Here is a 15,929-nt window from a genome sequence, read left to right as displayed (position 1 = left end):
GTAGCCCTCAGGTGAGAAGAAGGGGAAGGGGATATACCCAGTCTGCTGGCCGTGTCCTAAGGGGACCAGCCTATCTGGCTGCCAAGCCTGAATGTTTGCAACCGCGGCAGAGCTAGGCAGGCCCAATTGTGCAGCAATGCAAACTGCATAACCTGGCCAAATTTCTCAGGTGTACAAGAAACCACGGGGGATTTACAAGGAGATGTTCACCCGGAACAGCCGGAGGCCTGCAGGCATCAAGATTCCGGAATTCTTCCTAAGAAGCCTTGAAAGCAGTGAATCGCTCCTATGTTGCAATAACTCAGAACCTCATTCTGAGTGTTCCCGGCAGAGGTCATTCAGCTGAACACAACCGTAGACTAATTAGAGGCAGATGTAGGCAGTGCCGACCATAGTGCTGGATGGACAGTGGTGGCGTGCCCAACAACTGAGCTCTAGTTCTCAACACTTTCACAAAGTGCCATAAGTTGAGGTTCAGCTTACTGCTCCGGTTGAGTAGAGTGTAGCTGTCAAAGCTGGAATCAGTAGCACTCAGGTGAGAAGAACGAGAAGCAGATATACCCAGTCCGCTGGCCGTGTCCTCCGGGGACCAGCCTATCTGGCTGCCACGCCTGAATGTTTGCAACCGCGGCAGACCTAGGCAGTCGCAATTGTGCAGCAATGCAAACTGCATAACCTGGCCAAATTTCACGGGTGTACAAGAAACCACGGGGGATGTACAAGGAGATGTTCACCCGGAACCGCCGGAGGCCTGCCGGCAGCAAGAATCCGGAATTCTTCCTAAGAAGCCTTGAAAGCAGTTAAACGCTCCTATGTTTTAATAACTCAGAGGCTCATTCTGAGTGTTCCCGGCAGAGGTCATTCGGCTGAACACAACCGTGGACTAATTAGAGCCAGATGTAGGCAGTGCTGTCCATAGTGCTGGATGGAGAGAGGTGGCGTGCCCAACAACTGAGCTCCCGTTCTCAACACTTTCACAAAGTGCCATAAGTTGAGGTTCAGCTTACTGCTCTGGATGAGTAGAGTGTAGCTGTCAAAGCTGGAATCAGTAGCACTCAGGTGAGAAGAACGAGAAGCAGATATACCCAGTCCGCTGGCCGTGTCCTACGGGACCACCCTATCTGGCGGCCACGCCTGAATGTTTCCAACCTCGGCAGAGCTAGGCAGGCGCAATTGTGCAGCAATGCAAACTGCATAACCTGGCCAAATTTCACGGGTGTACAAGAAACCACGGGGGATTTACAAGGAGATGTTCACCCGGAACGGCCGGAGGCATGCAGGCAGCAAGATTCCGGAATTCTTCCTAAGAAGCCTTGAAAACAGTGAAACGCTCCTATGTTGCAATAACTCAGAACCTCAATCTGAGTGTTCCTGGCAGAGGTCATTCGGCTGAACACAACCATGGACTATTTAGAGCCAGGTGTAGGCCGTGCCGTCCATAGTGCTGGATGGACAGTTTTGGCGTGCCCAACAACTGAGCTCCAGTTCTCAACACTTTCACAAAGTGCCATCAGTTGAGGTTCAACTTACTGCTCCGGTTGAATAGAGTGTAGCCATTAAAGCTGGAATCAGTAGCCCTCAGGTGAGAAGAAGGGGAAGGAGATATACCCAGTCTGCTGGCCGTGTCCAAGGGGACCAGCCTATCTGGCTGTCAAGCCTGAATGTTTGCAACCGCGGCAGAGCTAGGCAGGCGCAATTGTGCAGCAATGCAAACTGCATAACCTGGCCAAATTTCACAGGTGTACAAGAAACCACGGGAGATTTACAAGGAGATGTTCACCCGGAACAGCCGGAGGCCTGCAGGCATCAAGATTCCGGAATTCTTCCTAAGAAGCCTTGAAAGCAGTGAATCGCTCCTATGTTGCAATAACTCAGAACCTCATTCTGAGTGTTCCCGGCAGAGGTCATTCAGCTGAACACAACCGTAGACTAATTAGAGGCAGATGTAGGCAGTGCCGACCATAGTGCTGGATGGACAGTGGTGGCGTGCCCAACAACTGAGCTCTAGTTCTCAACACTTTCACAAAGTGCCATAAGTTGAGGTTCAGCTTACTGCTCCGGTTGAGTAGAGTGTAGCTGTCAAAGCTGGAATCAGTAGCACTCAGGTGAGAAGAACGAGAAGCAGATATACCCATTCCGCTGGCCGTGTCCTCCGGGGACCAGCCTATCTGGCTGCCAAGCCTGAATGTTTGCAACCTCGGCAGAGCTAGGCAGGCGCAATTGTGCAGCAATGCAAACTGCATAACCTGGCCAAATTTCACGGGTGTACAAGAAACCACGGGGGATGTACAAGGAGATGTTCACCCGGAACCGCCGGAGGCCTGCCGGCAGCAAGAATCCGGAATTCTTCCTAAGAAGCCTTGAAAGCGGTTAAACGCTCCTATGTTGCAATAACTCAGAGGCTCATTCTGAGTGTTCCCGGCAGAGGTCATTCAGCTGAACACAACCGTAGACTAATTAGAGGCAGAAGTAGGCAGTGCCGTCCATAGTGCTGGATGGACAGTGGTGGCGTGCCCAACAACTGAGCTCTAGTTCTCAACACTTTCACTAAGTGCCATAAGTTGAGGATCAGCTTACTGCTCCAGTTGAGTAGAGAGTAGCTGTCCAAGCTGGAATCAGTAGCACTCAGGTGAGAAGAACGAGAAGCAGATATTCCCAGTCCGCTGGTCGTGTCCTACTGGGCCCAGTCTATCTGGCTGCCACGGCTGAATGTTTGCAACCGCGGCAGAGCTAGGCAGGCCCAATTGTGCAGCAATGCAAATTGCATAACCTGGCCAAATTTCACGGGTGTACAAGAAACCACGGGGGATTTACAAGGAGATGTTCACACGGAACCGCCGCAGGCCTACCGGCAGCAAGATTCCGGAATTCTTCTTAAGAAGCCTTGAAAACAGTGAAACGCTCCTATGTTGCAATAACTCAGAACCTCAATCTGAGTGTTCCTGGCAGAGGTCATTCGGCTGAACACAACCATGGACTAATTAGAGCCAGATGTAGGCCGTGCCGTCCATAGTGCTGGATGGACAGTTTTGGCGTGCCCAACAACTGAGCTCCAGTTCTCAACACTTTCACAAAGTGCCATCAGTTGAGGTTCAACTTACTGCTCCGGTTGAATAGAGTGTAGCCATCAAAGCTGGAATCAGTAGCCCTCAGGTGAGAAGAAGGGGAAGGAGATATACCCAGTCCGCTGACCGTGTCCTCCGGGGACCAGCCTATCTGGCTGCCACGAATGAATGTTTGCAACCGCGGCAGAGCTAGTCAGGCGCAATTGTGCAGCAATGCAAACTGCATAACCTGGCAAAATTTCACGGGTGTACAAGAAACCACGGGGGATTTACAAGGAGATGTTCACCTGGAACAGCCGGAGGCCTGCCGTCAGCAAGATTCCGTAATTCTTCCAAAGTAGCCTTGAAAGCAGTGAATCGCTCCTATGTTGCAATAACTCAGAACCTCATTCTGAGTGTTCCCGGCAGAGGTCATTCAGCTGAACACAACCGTGGACTAATTAGAGCCAGATGTAGGCAGTGCCGTCCATAGTGCTGGATGGAGAGTGGTGGCGTGCCCAACAAATGAGCTCTAGTTTTCAACACTTTCACAAAGTGCCATAAGTTGAGGTTCAGTTTACTGCTCCGGTTGAGTAGAGTGAAGCCGTCAAAGCTGGAATCAGTAGCACTCAGGTGAGAAGAAGGGGAAGGAGATATACACAGTCCGCTGGCCTTGTCCTAAGGGGACCAGCCTATCTGGCTGCCACGCCTGAATGTTTGCAACCGCGGCAGAGCTAGGCAGGCGCAATTGTGCAGCAATGCAAACTGCATAACCTCGCCAAATTTCACGGGTGTACAAGAAACCACGGGGGATTTACAAGGAGATGTTCACCCGGAACAGCCGGAGGCCTGCCGGCAGCAAGATTCCTGAATTCTTCCTAAGAAGCCTTGAAAGCAGTGAATCGCTCCTATGTTGCAATAACTCAGAACCTCATTCTGAGTGTTCCCGGCAGAGGTCATTCAGCTGAACACAACCGTGGACTAATTAGAGCCAGATGTAGGCAGTGCCGTCCATAGTGCTGGATGCAGAGTGGTGGCGTGCCCAACAACTGAGCTCTACTTCTCAACACTTTCACAAAGTGCCATAAGTTGAGGTTCAGCTTACTGCTCCCGTTGGGTAGAGTGTAGCTGTCAAAGCTGGTATCAGTAGCACTCAGGTGAGAAGAACGAGAAGCAGATATACCCAGTCCGCTGGCCGTGTCCTACGGGATCAGCCTATCTGGCTGCCAAGCCTGAATGTTTGCAACCTCGGCAGAGCTAGGCAGGCGCAATTGTGCAGCAATGCAAACTGCATAACCTGGCCAAATTTCACAGGTGTACAAGAAACCACGGGGGATTTACAAGGAGATGTTCACCCGGAACCGCCGGAGGCCTGCCGGCAGCAAGATTCCGGAATTCTTCCTAAGAAGCCTTGAAAGCAGTGAAACGCTCCTAGGTTGCAATAACTCAGAACCTCATTCTGAATGTTCCCGGCAGAGGTCATTGAGCTGAACACAACCGTGGACTAATTAGACTCAGATGTAGGCAGTGCCATCCATAGTGCTGGATGGACAGTGGTGGCGTGCCTAACAACTGAGCTCTAGTTCTCAACACTTTAACAAAGTGCCATAAGTTGAGGTTCAGCTTACTGCTCCGGTTGAGTAGAGTGTAGCCGTCAAAGCTGGAATCTGTAGCACTCAGGTGAGAAGAATGGGAAGGAGATATACCCAGTCCGCTGGCCGTGTCCTCCGGGGACCAGCCTATCTGGCTGCCACGAATGAATGTTTGCAACCGAGGCAGAGCTAGGCAGGCGCAATTGTGCAGCAATGCAAACTGCATAACCTGGCCAAATTTCACGGGTGTACAAGAAACCACAGGGGATTTACATGGAGATGTTCACCTGGAACAGCCGGAGGCCTGCCGTCAGCAAGATTCCGTAATTCTCCAAAGTAGCCTTGAAAGCACTTAAACGCTCCTATGTTGCAATAACTCAGAACCTCATTCTGAGTGTCCCCGGCAGAGGTCATTCAGCTGAACACAACCGTGGACTAATTAGAGCCAGATGTAGGCACTGCCGTGCATAGTGCTGGATGGACAGTGGTGGCGTGCCCAACAACTGAGCTCTAGTTCTCAACACTTTCCCAAAGTGCCATAAGTTGAGGTTCAGTTTACTGCTCCGGTTGAGTAGAGTGAAGCCGTCAAAGCTGGAATCAGTAGCACTCAGGTGAGAAGAAGGGGAAGGAGATATACACAGTCCGCTGGTCGTGTCCTAAGGGGACCGGCCTATCTGGCTGCCACGCCTGAATGTTTCCAACCACGGCAGAGCTAGGCAGGCGCAATTGTGCAGCAGTGCAAACTGCATAACCTGGCCAAATTTCACGGGTGTACAAGAAAAAACGGGGGATTTACAAGGAGATGTTCACCCGGAACAGCCGTAGGCCTGCCGGCAGCAAGATTCCGGAATTCTTCCTAAGAAGCCTTGAAAGCAGTTAAACGCTCCTATGTTGCAATAACTCAGAGGCTCATTCTGAGTGTTCCCGGCAGAGGTCATTCGGCTGAACACAACCATGGACTAATTAGAGCCAGATTTAGGCAGTGCTGTCATTAGTGCTGGATGGACTGTGGTGGCGTGCCCAACAACTGATCTCCCGTTCTCAACACTTTCACAAAGTGCCATAAGTTGAGGTTCAGCTTACTGCTCCGGTTGAGTAGAGTGTAGCCATCAAAGCTGGAACCAGTAGCACTCAGGTGAGAAGAAGGGGAAGGAGATATACCCAGTCTGCTGGCCGTGTCCTAAGGGGACCAGCCTATCTGGCTGCCAAGCCTGAATGTTTGCAACCGCGGCAGAGCTAGGCAGGCGCAATTGTGCAGCAATGCAAACTGCATAACCTGGCCAAATTTCACAGGTGTAAAAGAAACCACGAGGGATTTAAAAGGAGATGTTCACCCGGAACAGCCGTAGGCCTGCAGGCATCAAGATTCCGGAATTCTTCCTAAGAAGCCTTGAGAGCAGTGAATCGCTCCTATGTTGCAATAACTCAGAACCTCATTCTGAGTATTCCCGGCAGAGGTCATTCAGCTGAACACAACCGTAGACTAATTAGAGGCAGATGTAGGCAGTGCCGTCCATAGTGCTGGATGGACAGTGGTGGCGTGCCCAACAACTGAGCTCTAGTTCTCAACACTTTCACAAAGTGCCATAAGTTGTGGTTCAGCTTACTGCTCCGGTTGAGTAGAGTGTAGCTGTCAAAGCTGGAATCAGTAGCACTCAGGTGAGAAGAACGAGAAGCCGATATACCCAGTCCGCTGGCCGTGTCCTCCGGGGACCAGCCTATCTGGTTGCCACACCTGAATGTTTGCAACCGCGGCAGAGCTAGGCAGGCGCAATTGTGCAGCAATGCAAACTGCATAACCTGGCCAAATTTCACGGGTGTACAAGAAACCACGGGGGATTTACAAGGAGATGTTCACCCGGAACAGCCGGAGGCCTGCAGTCAGCAAGATTCCGGAATTCTTCCTAAGAAGCCTTGAAAGCAGTGCAACGCTCTCATGTTGAATCAACTCAGAACCTCATTCTGAATGTTCCCGGTAGAGGTCATTCAGCTGAACACAACCGTAGACTAATTAGAGGCAGAAGTAGGCAGTGCCGTCCATAGTGCTGGATGGACAGTGGTGGCGTGCCCAACAACTTAGCTCTAGTTCTCAACACTTTCACTAAGTGCCATAAGTTGAGGATCAGCTTAATGCTCCGGTTGAGTAGAGTGTAGCTGTCAAACCTGGAATCAGTAGCACTCAGGTGAGTATAACGAGAAGCAGATATACCCAGTCCGCTGGTCGTGTCCTACTGGGCCCAGTCTATCTGGCTGCCACGCCTGTATGTTTGCAACCGCGGCAGAGCTAGGGAGGCAGAATTGGGCAGCAATGTAAACTGCATATCCTGGCCAAATTTCACGGGTGTACAAGAAACCACGGGGGATTTACAAGGAGATGTTCACACGGAACCGCCGGAGGACTGCCGGCAGTAAGATTCCGGAATTCTTCCTAAGAAGCCTTGAAAACAGTGAAACGCTCCTATGTTGCAATAACTCAGAACCTCAATGTGAGTGTTCCTGGCAGAGGTCATTCGGCTGAACACAACCATGGACTAATTAGAGCCAGATGTAGGCCGTGCCGTCCATAGTGCTGGATGGACAGTTTTGGCGTGCCCAACAACTGAGCTCCAGTTCTCAACACTTTCACAAAGTGCCATCAGTTGAGGTTCAACTTACTGCTCCGGTTGAATAGAGTGTAGCCATCAAAGCTGGAATCAGTAGCCCTCAAGTGAGAAGAAGGGGAAGGAGATATACCCAGTCTGCTGGCCGTGTCCTAAGGGGACCAGCCTATCTTTCTGCCAAGCCTGAATGTTTGCAACCGCGGCAGAGCTAGGCAGGCCCAATTGTGCAGCAATGAAAACTGCATAACCAGGCCAAATTTCACAGGTATACAAGAAACCACGGGGGATTTACAAGGAGATGTTCACCCGGAACAGCCGGAGGCCTGCAGGCATCAAGATTCCGGAATTCTTCCTAAGAAGCCTTGAAAGCAGTGAATCGCTCCTATGTTGCAATAACTCAGAACCTCATTCTGAGTGTTCCCGGCAGAGGTCATTCAGCTGAACACAACCGTAGACTAATTAGAGGCAGATGTAGGCAGTGCCGACCATAGTGCTGGATGGACAGTGGTGGCGTGCCCAACAACTGAGCTCTAGTTCTCAACACTTTCACAAAGTGCCATAAGTTGAGGTTCAGCTTACTGCTCCGGTTGAGTAGAGTGTAGCTGTCAAAGCTGGAATCAGTAGAACTCAGGTGAGAAGAACGAGAAGCAGATGTACCCATTCCGCTGGCCGTGTCCTCCGGGGACCAGCCTATCTGGCTGCCACGCCTGAATGTTTGCAACCGCGGCAGAGCTAGACTGGCGCAATTGTGCAGCAATGCAAACTGCATAACCTGGCCAAATTTCACGGGTGTACAAGAAACCTCGGGGGATTTACAGGGAGATGTTCACCCGGAACCGCCGGAGGCCTGCCGGCAGCAAGAATCCGGAATTCTTCCTAAGAAGCCTTGAAAGCAGTTAAACGCTCCTATGTTGCAATAACTCAGAGGCTCATTCTGAGTGTTCCCGGCAGAGGTCATTCGGCTGAACACAACCGTGGACTAATTAGAGCCAGATTTAGGCAGTGCTGTCATTAGTGATGGATGGACTCTGGTGGCGTGCCCAACAACTCAGCTCCCGTTCTCAACACTTTCACAAAGTGCCATAAGTTGAGGTTCAGCTTACTGCTCCGGTTGAGTAGAGTGTAGCTGACAAAGCTGGAACCAGTAGCACTCAGGTGAGAAGAACGAGAAGCAGATATACCCAGTCCGCTGGTCGTGTCCTACTGGGCCCAGTCTATCTGGCTGCCACGCCTGAATGTTTGCAACCGCGGCAGAGCTAGGCAGGCAGAATTGTGCAGCAATGCAAACTGCATAACCTGGCCAAATTTCACGGGTGTACAAGAAACCACGGGGGATTTACAAGGAGATGTTCACACGGAACCGCCGGAGGCCTGCCGGCAGCAAGATTCCGGAATTCTTCCTAAGAAGCCTTGAAAACAGTGAAACGCTCCTATGTTGCAATAACTCAGAACCTCAATCTGAGGGTTCCTGGCAGAGGTCATTCGGCTGAACACAACCATGGACTAATTAGAGCCAGATGTAGGCCGTGCCGTCCATAGTGCTGGATGGACAGTTTTGGCGTGCCAAACAACTGAGCTCCAGTTCTCAACACTTTCACAAAGTGCCATCAGTTGAGGTTCAACTTACTGCTCCGGTTGAATAGAGTGTAGCCAACCAAGCTGGACTCGGTAGCCCTCAGGTGAGAAGAAGGGGAAGGAGATATACCCAGTCTGCTGGCCGTGTCCTAAGGGGACCAGCCTATCTGGCTGCCAAGCCTGAATGTTTGCAACCGCGGCAGAGCTAGGCAGGCGCAATTGTGCAGCAATGCAAACTGCATAACCTGGCCAAATTTCACAGGTGTACAAGAAACCACGGGGGATTTAAAAGGAGATGTTCACCCGGAACAGCCGGAGGCCTGCAGGCATCAAGATTCCGGAATTCTTCCTAAGAAGCCTTGAAAGCAGTGAATCGCTCCTATGTTGCAATAACTCAGAACCTCATTCTGAGTGTTCCCGGCAGAGGTCATTCAGCTGAACACAACCATAGACTAATTAGAGGCAGATGTAGGCAGTGCCGTCCATAGTGCTGGATGGACAGTGGTGGCGTGCCCAACAACTGAGCTCTAGTTCTCAACACTTTCACAAAGTGCCATAAGTTGTGGTTCAGCTTACTGCTCCGGTTGAGTAGAGTGTAGCTGTCAAAGCTGGAATCAGTAGCACTCAGGTGAGAAGAACGAGAAGCAGATATAACCAGTCCGCTGGCCGTGTCCTCCGGGGACCAGCCTATCTGGCTGCCACACCTGAATGTTTGCAACCGCGGCAGAGCTAGGCAGGCGCAATTGTGCAGCAATGCAAACTGCATAACCTGGCCAAATTTCACGGGTGTACAAGAAACCACGGGGGATTTACAAGGAGATGTTCACCCGGAACAGCCGGAGGCCTGTCGGCAGCAAGATTCCGGAATTCTTCCTAAGAAGCCTTGAAAGCAGTGCAACGCTCTCATGTTGAATCAACTCAGAACCTCATTCTGAATGTTCCCGGCAGAGGTCATTCAGCTGAACACAACCGTAGACTAATTAGAGGCAGAAGTAGGCAGTGCCGTCCATAGTGCTGGATGGACAGTGGTGGCGTGCCCAACAACTTAGCTCTAGTTCTCAACACTTTCACTAAGTGCCATAAGTTGAGGATCAGCTTACTGCTCCGGTTGAGTAGAGTGTAGCTGTCAAAGCTGGAATCAGTAGCACTCAGGTGAGAAGAACGAGAAGCAGATATACCCAGTCCGCTGGTCGTGTCCTACTGGGCCCAGTCTATCTGGCTGCCACGCGTGAATGTTTGCAACCGCGGCACAGCTAGGGAGGCAGAATTGGGCAGCAATGTAAACTGCATATCCTGGCCAAATTTCACGGGTGTACAAGAAACCACGGGGAATTTACAAGGAGATGTTCACACGGAACCGCCGGAGGCCTGCCGGCAGTAAGATTCCGGAATTCTTCCTAAGAAGCCTTGAAAACAGTGAAACGCTCCTATGTTGCAATAACTCAGAACCTCAATCTGAGTGTTCCTGGCAGAGGTCATTCGGCTGAACACAACCATGGACTATTTAGAGCCAGGTGTAGGCCGTGCCGTCCATAGTGCTGGATGGACAGTTTTGGCGTGCCCAACAACTGAGCTCCAGTTCTCAACACTTTCACAAAGTGCCATCAGTTGAGGTTCAACTTACTGCTCCGGTTGAATAGAGTGTAGCCAACCAAGCTGGACTCGGTAGCCCTCAGGTGAGAAGAAGGGGAAGGAGATATACCCAGTCTGCTGGCCGTGTCCTAAGGGGACCAGCCTATCTGGCTGCCAAGCCTGAATGTTTGCAACCGCTGCAGAGCTAGGCAGGCGCAATTGTGCAGCAATGCAAACTGCATAACCTGGCCAAATTTCACAGGTGTACAAGAAACCACGAGGGATTTAAAAGGAGATGTTCACCCGGAACAGCCGGAGGCCTGCAGGCATCAAGATTCCGGAATTCTTCCTAAGAAGCCTTGAGAGCAGTGAATCGCTCCTATGTTGCAATAACTCAGAACCTCATTCTGAGTGTTCCCGGCAGAGGTCATTCAGCTGAACACAACCGTAGACTAATTAGAGGCAGATGTAGGCAGTGCCGTCCATAGTGCTGGATGGACAGTGGTGGCGTGCCCAACAACTGAGCTCTAGTTCTCAACACTTTCACAAAGTGCCATAAGTTGTGGTTCAGCTTACTGCTCCGGTTGAGTAGAGTGTAGCTGTCAAAGCTGGAATCAGTAGCACTCAGGTGAGAAGAACGAGAAGCCGATATACCCAGTCCGCTGGCCGTGTCCTCCGGGGACCATCCTATCTGGTTGCCACACCTGAATGTTTGCAACCGCGGCAGAGCTAGGCAGGCGCAATTGTGCAGCAATGCAAACTGCATAACCTGGCCAAATTTCACGGGTGTACAAGAAACCACGGGGGATTTACAAGGAGATGTTCACCCGGAACAGCCGGAGGCCTGCAGTCAGCAAGATTCCGGAATTCTTCCTAAGAAGCCTTGAAAGCAGTGCAACGCTCTCATGTTGAATCAACTCAGAACCTCATTCTGAATGTTCCCGGCAGAGGTCATTCAGCTGAACACAACCGTAGACTAATTAGAGGCAGAAGTAGGCAGTGCCGTCCATAGTGCTGGATGGACAGTGGTGGCGTGCCCAACAACTTAGCTCTAGTTCTCAACACTTTCACTAAGTGCCATAAGTTGAAGATCAGCTTAATGCTCCGGTTGAGTAGAGTGTAGCTGTCAAACCTGGAATCAGTAGCACTCAGGTGAGTATAACGAGAAGCAGATATACCCAGTCCGCTGGTCGTGTCCTACTGGGCCCAGTCTATCTGGCTGCCACGCCTGAATGTTTGCAACCGCGGCAGAGCTAGGGAGGCAGAATTGGGCAGCAATGTAAACTGCATATCCTGGCCAAATTTCACGGGTGTACAAGAAACCACGGGGGATTTACAAGGAGATGTTCACACGGAACCGCCGGAGGACTACCGGCAGTAAGATTCCGGAATTCTTCCTAAGAAGCCTTGAAAACAGTGAAACGCTCCTATGTTGCAATAACTCAGAACCTCAATGTGAGTGTTCCTGGCAGAGGTCATTCGGCTGAACACAACCATGGACTAATTAGAGCCAGATGTAGGCCGTGCCGTCCATAGTGCTGGATGGACAGTTTTGGCGAGCCCAACAACTGAGCTCCAGTTCTCAACAATTTCACAAAGTGCCATCAGTTGAGGTTCAACTTACTGCTCCGGTTGAATAGAGTGTAGCCATCAAAGCTGGAATCAGTAGCCCTCAGGTGAGAAGAAGGGGAAGGAGATATACCCAGTCTGCTGGCCGTGTCCTAAGGGGACCAGCCTATCTTTCTGCCAAGCCTGAATGTTTGCAACCGCGGCAGAGCTAGGCAGGCCCAATTGTGCAGCAATGAAAACTGCATAACCAGGCCAAATTTCACAGGTGTACAAGAAACCACGGGGGATTTACAAGGAGATGTTCACCCGGAACAGCCGGAGGCCTGCAGGCATCAAGATTCCGGAATTCTTCCTAAGAAGCCTTGAAAGCAGTGAATCGCTCCTATGTTGCAATAACTCAGAACCTCATTCTGAGTGTTCCCGGCAGAGGTCATTCAGCTAAACACAACCGTAGACTAATTAGAGGCAGATGTAGGCAGTGCCGACCATAGTGCTGAATGGACAGTGGTGGCGTGCCCAACAACTGAGCTCTAGTTCTCAACACTTTCACAAAGTGCCATAAGTTGAGGTTCAGCTTACTGCTCCGATTGAGTAGAGTGTAGCTGTCAAAGCTGGAATCAGTAGAACTCAGGTGAGAAGAACGAGAAGCAGATGTACCCATTCCGCTGGCCGTGTCCTACTGGGCCCAGTCTATCTGGCTGCCAAGCCTGAATATTTGCAATCGCGGCAGAGCTCGGCAGGCAGAATTGTGCAGCAATGCAAACTGCATAACCTGGCCAAATTTCACGGGTGTACAAGAAACCACGGGGGATTTACAAGGAGATGTTCACACGGAACCGCCGGAGGCCTGCCGGCAGCAAGATTCCGGAATTCTTCCTAAGAAGCCTTGAAAACAGTGAAACGCTCCTATGTTGCAATAACTCAGAACCTCAATCTGAGTGTTCCTGGCAGAGGTCATTCGGCTGAACACAACCATGGACTAATTAGAGCCAGATGTAAGCCGTGCAGTCCATAGTGCTGGATTGACAGTTTTGGCGTGCCCAACAACTGAGCTCCAGTTCTCAACACTTTCACAAAGTGCCATCAGTTGAGGTTCAACTTACTGCTCCGGTTGAATAGAGTGTAGCCATCAAAGCTGGAATCAATAGCCCTCAGGTGAGAAGAAGGGGAAGGAGATATACCCAGTCTGCTGGCCGTGTCCTAAGGGGACCAGCCTATCTGGCTGCCAAGCCTGAATGTTTGCAACCGCGGCAGAGCTAGGCAGTCGCAATTGTGCAGCAATGCAAACTGCATAACCTGGCCAAATTTCACGGGTGTACAAGAAACCACGGGGGATGTACAAGGAGATGTTCACCCGGAACCGCCGGAGGCCTGCCGGCAGCAAGAATCCGGAATTCTTCCTAAGAAGCCTTGAAAGCAGTTAAACGCTCCTATGTTGCAATAACTCAGAGGCTCATTCTGAGTGTTCCCGGCAGAGGTCATTCAGCTGAACACAACCGTAGACTAATTAGAGGCAGAACTAAGCAGTGCCGTCCATAGTGCTGGATGGACAGTGGTGGCGTGCCCAACAACTGAGCTCTAGTTCTCAACACTTTCACTAAGTGCCATAAGTTGAGGATCAGCTTACTGCTCCAGTTGAGTAGAGAGTAGCTGTCCAAGCTGGAATCAGTAGCACTCAGGTGAGAAGAACGAGAAGCAGATATTCCCAGTCCGCTGGTCGTGTCCTACTGGGCCCAGTCTATCTGGCTGCCACGGCTGAATGTTTGCAACCGCGGCAGAGCTAGGCAGGCAGAATTGTGCAGCAATGCAAACTGCATAACCTGGCCAAATTTCACGGGTGTACAAGAAACCACGGGGGATTTACAAGTAGATGTTCACACGGAACCGCCGCAGGCCTACCGGCAGCAAGATTCCGGAATTCTTCTTAAGAAGCCTTGAAAACAGTGAAACGCTCCTATGTTGCAATAACTCAGAACCTCAATCTGAGTGTTCCTGGCAGAGGTCATTCGGCTGAACACAACCATGGACTAATTAGAGCCAGATGTAGGCCGTGCCGTCCATAGTGCTGGATGGACAGTTTTGGCGTGCCCAACAACTGAGCTCCAGTTCTCAACACTTTCACAAAGTGCCATCACTTGAGGTTCAACTTACTGCTCCGGTTGAATAGAGTGTAGCCATCAAAGCTGGAATCAGTAGCCCTCAGGTGAGAAGAAGGGGAAGGAGATATACCCAGTCCGCTGACCGTGTCCTCCGGGGACCAGCCTATCTGGCTGCCACGAATGAATGTTTGCAACCGCGGCAGAGCTAGTCAGGCGCAATTGTGCAGCAATGCAAACTGCATAACCTGGCCAAATTTCACGGGTGTACAAGAAACCACGGGGGATTTACAAGGAGATGTTCACCTGGAACAGCCGGAGGCCTGCCGTCAGCAAGATTCCGTAATTCTTCCAAAGTAGCCTTGAAAGCAGTGAGTCGCTCCTATGTTGCAATAACTCAGAACCTCATTCTGAGTGTTCCCGGCAGAGGTCATTCAGCTGAACACAACCGTGGACTAATTAGAGCCAGATGTAGGCACTGCCGTGCATAGTGCTGGATGGACAGTGGTGGCGTGCCCAACAAATGAGCTCTAGTTTTCAACACTTTCACAAAGTGCCATAAGTTGAGGTTCAGTTTACTGCTCCGGTTGAGTAGAGTGAAGCCGTCAAAGCTGGAATCAGTAGCACTCAGGTGAGAAGAAGGGGAAGGAGATATACACAGTCCGCTGGCCGTGTCCTAAGGGGACCAGCCTATCTGGCTGCCACGCCTGAATGTTTGCAACCGCGGCAGAGCTAGGCAGGCGCAATTGTGCAGCAATGCAAACTGCATAACCTCGCCAAATTTCACGGGTGTACAAGAAACCACGGGGGATTTACAAGGAGATGTTCACCCGGAACAGCCGGAGGCCTGCCGGCAGCAAGATTCCTGAATTCTTCCTAAGAAGCCTTGAAAGCAGTGAATCGCTCCTATGTTGCAATAACTCAGAACCTCATTCTGAGTGTTCCCGGCAGAGGTCATTCAGCTGAACACAACCGTGGACTAATTAGAGCCAGATGTAGGCAGTGCCGTCCATAGTGCTGGATGGAGAGTGGTGGCGTGCCCAACAACTGAGCTCTACTTCTCAACACTTTCACAAAGTGCCATAAGTTGAGGTTCAGCTTACTGCTCCCGTTGAGTAGAGTGTAGCTGTCAAAGCTGGTATCAGTAGCACTCAGGTGAGAAGAACGAGAAGCAGATATACCCAGTCTGCTGGCCGTGTCCTAAGGGTACCAGCCTATCTGGCTGCCAAGCCTGAATGTTTGCAACCGCGGCAGAGCTAGGCAGGCGCAATTGTGCAGCAATGCAAACTGCATAACCTGGCCAAATTTCACAGGTGTACAAGAAACCACGAGGGATTTAAAAGGAGATGTTCACCCGGAACAGCCGGAGGCCTGCAGGCATCAAGATTCCGGAATTCTTCCTAAGAAGCCTTGAGAGCAGTGAATCGCTCCTATGTTGCAATAACTCAGAACCTCATTCTGAGTGTTCCCGGCAGAGGTCATTCAGCTGAACACAACCGTAGACTAATTAGAGGCAGATGTAGGCAGTGCCGTCCATAGTGCTGGATGGACAGTGGTGGCGTGCCCAACAACTGAGCTCTAGTTCTCAACACTTTCACAAAGTGCCATAAGTTGTGGTTCAGCTTACTGCTCCGGTTGAGTAGAGTGTAGCTGTCAAAGCTGGAATCAGTAGCACTCAGGTGAGAAGAACGAGAAGCCGATATACCCAGTCCGCTGGCCGTGTCCTCCGGGGACCAGCCTATCTGGTTGCCACACCTGAATGTTTGCAACCGCGGCAGAGCTAGGCAGGCGCAATTGTGCAGCAATGCAAACTGCATAACCTGGCCAAATTTCACGGGTGTACAAGAAACCACGGGGGATTTACAAGGAGATGTTCACCCG

The sequence above is a fragment of the Dipodomys merriami genome, unplaced genomic scaffold, assembly GCF_024711535.1.
Source record: "Dipodomys merriami isolate MVZ:Mamm:240054 unplaced genomic scaffold, mDipMer1.0.p SCAF_1, whole genome shotgun sequence".
Taxonomy (NCBI): domain Eukaryota; kingdom Metazoa; phylum Chordata; class Mammalia; order Rodentia; family Heteromyidae; genus Dipodomys; species Dipodomys merriami.
Note: the sequence above shows the minus strand (reverse complement) of the source record.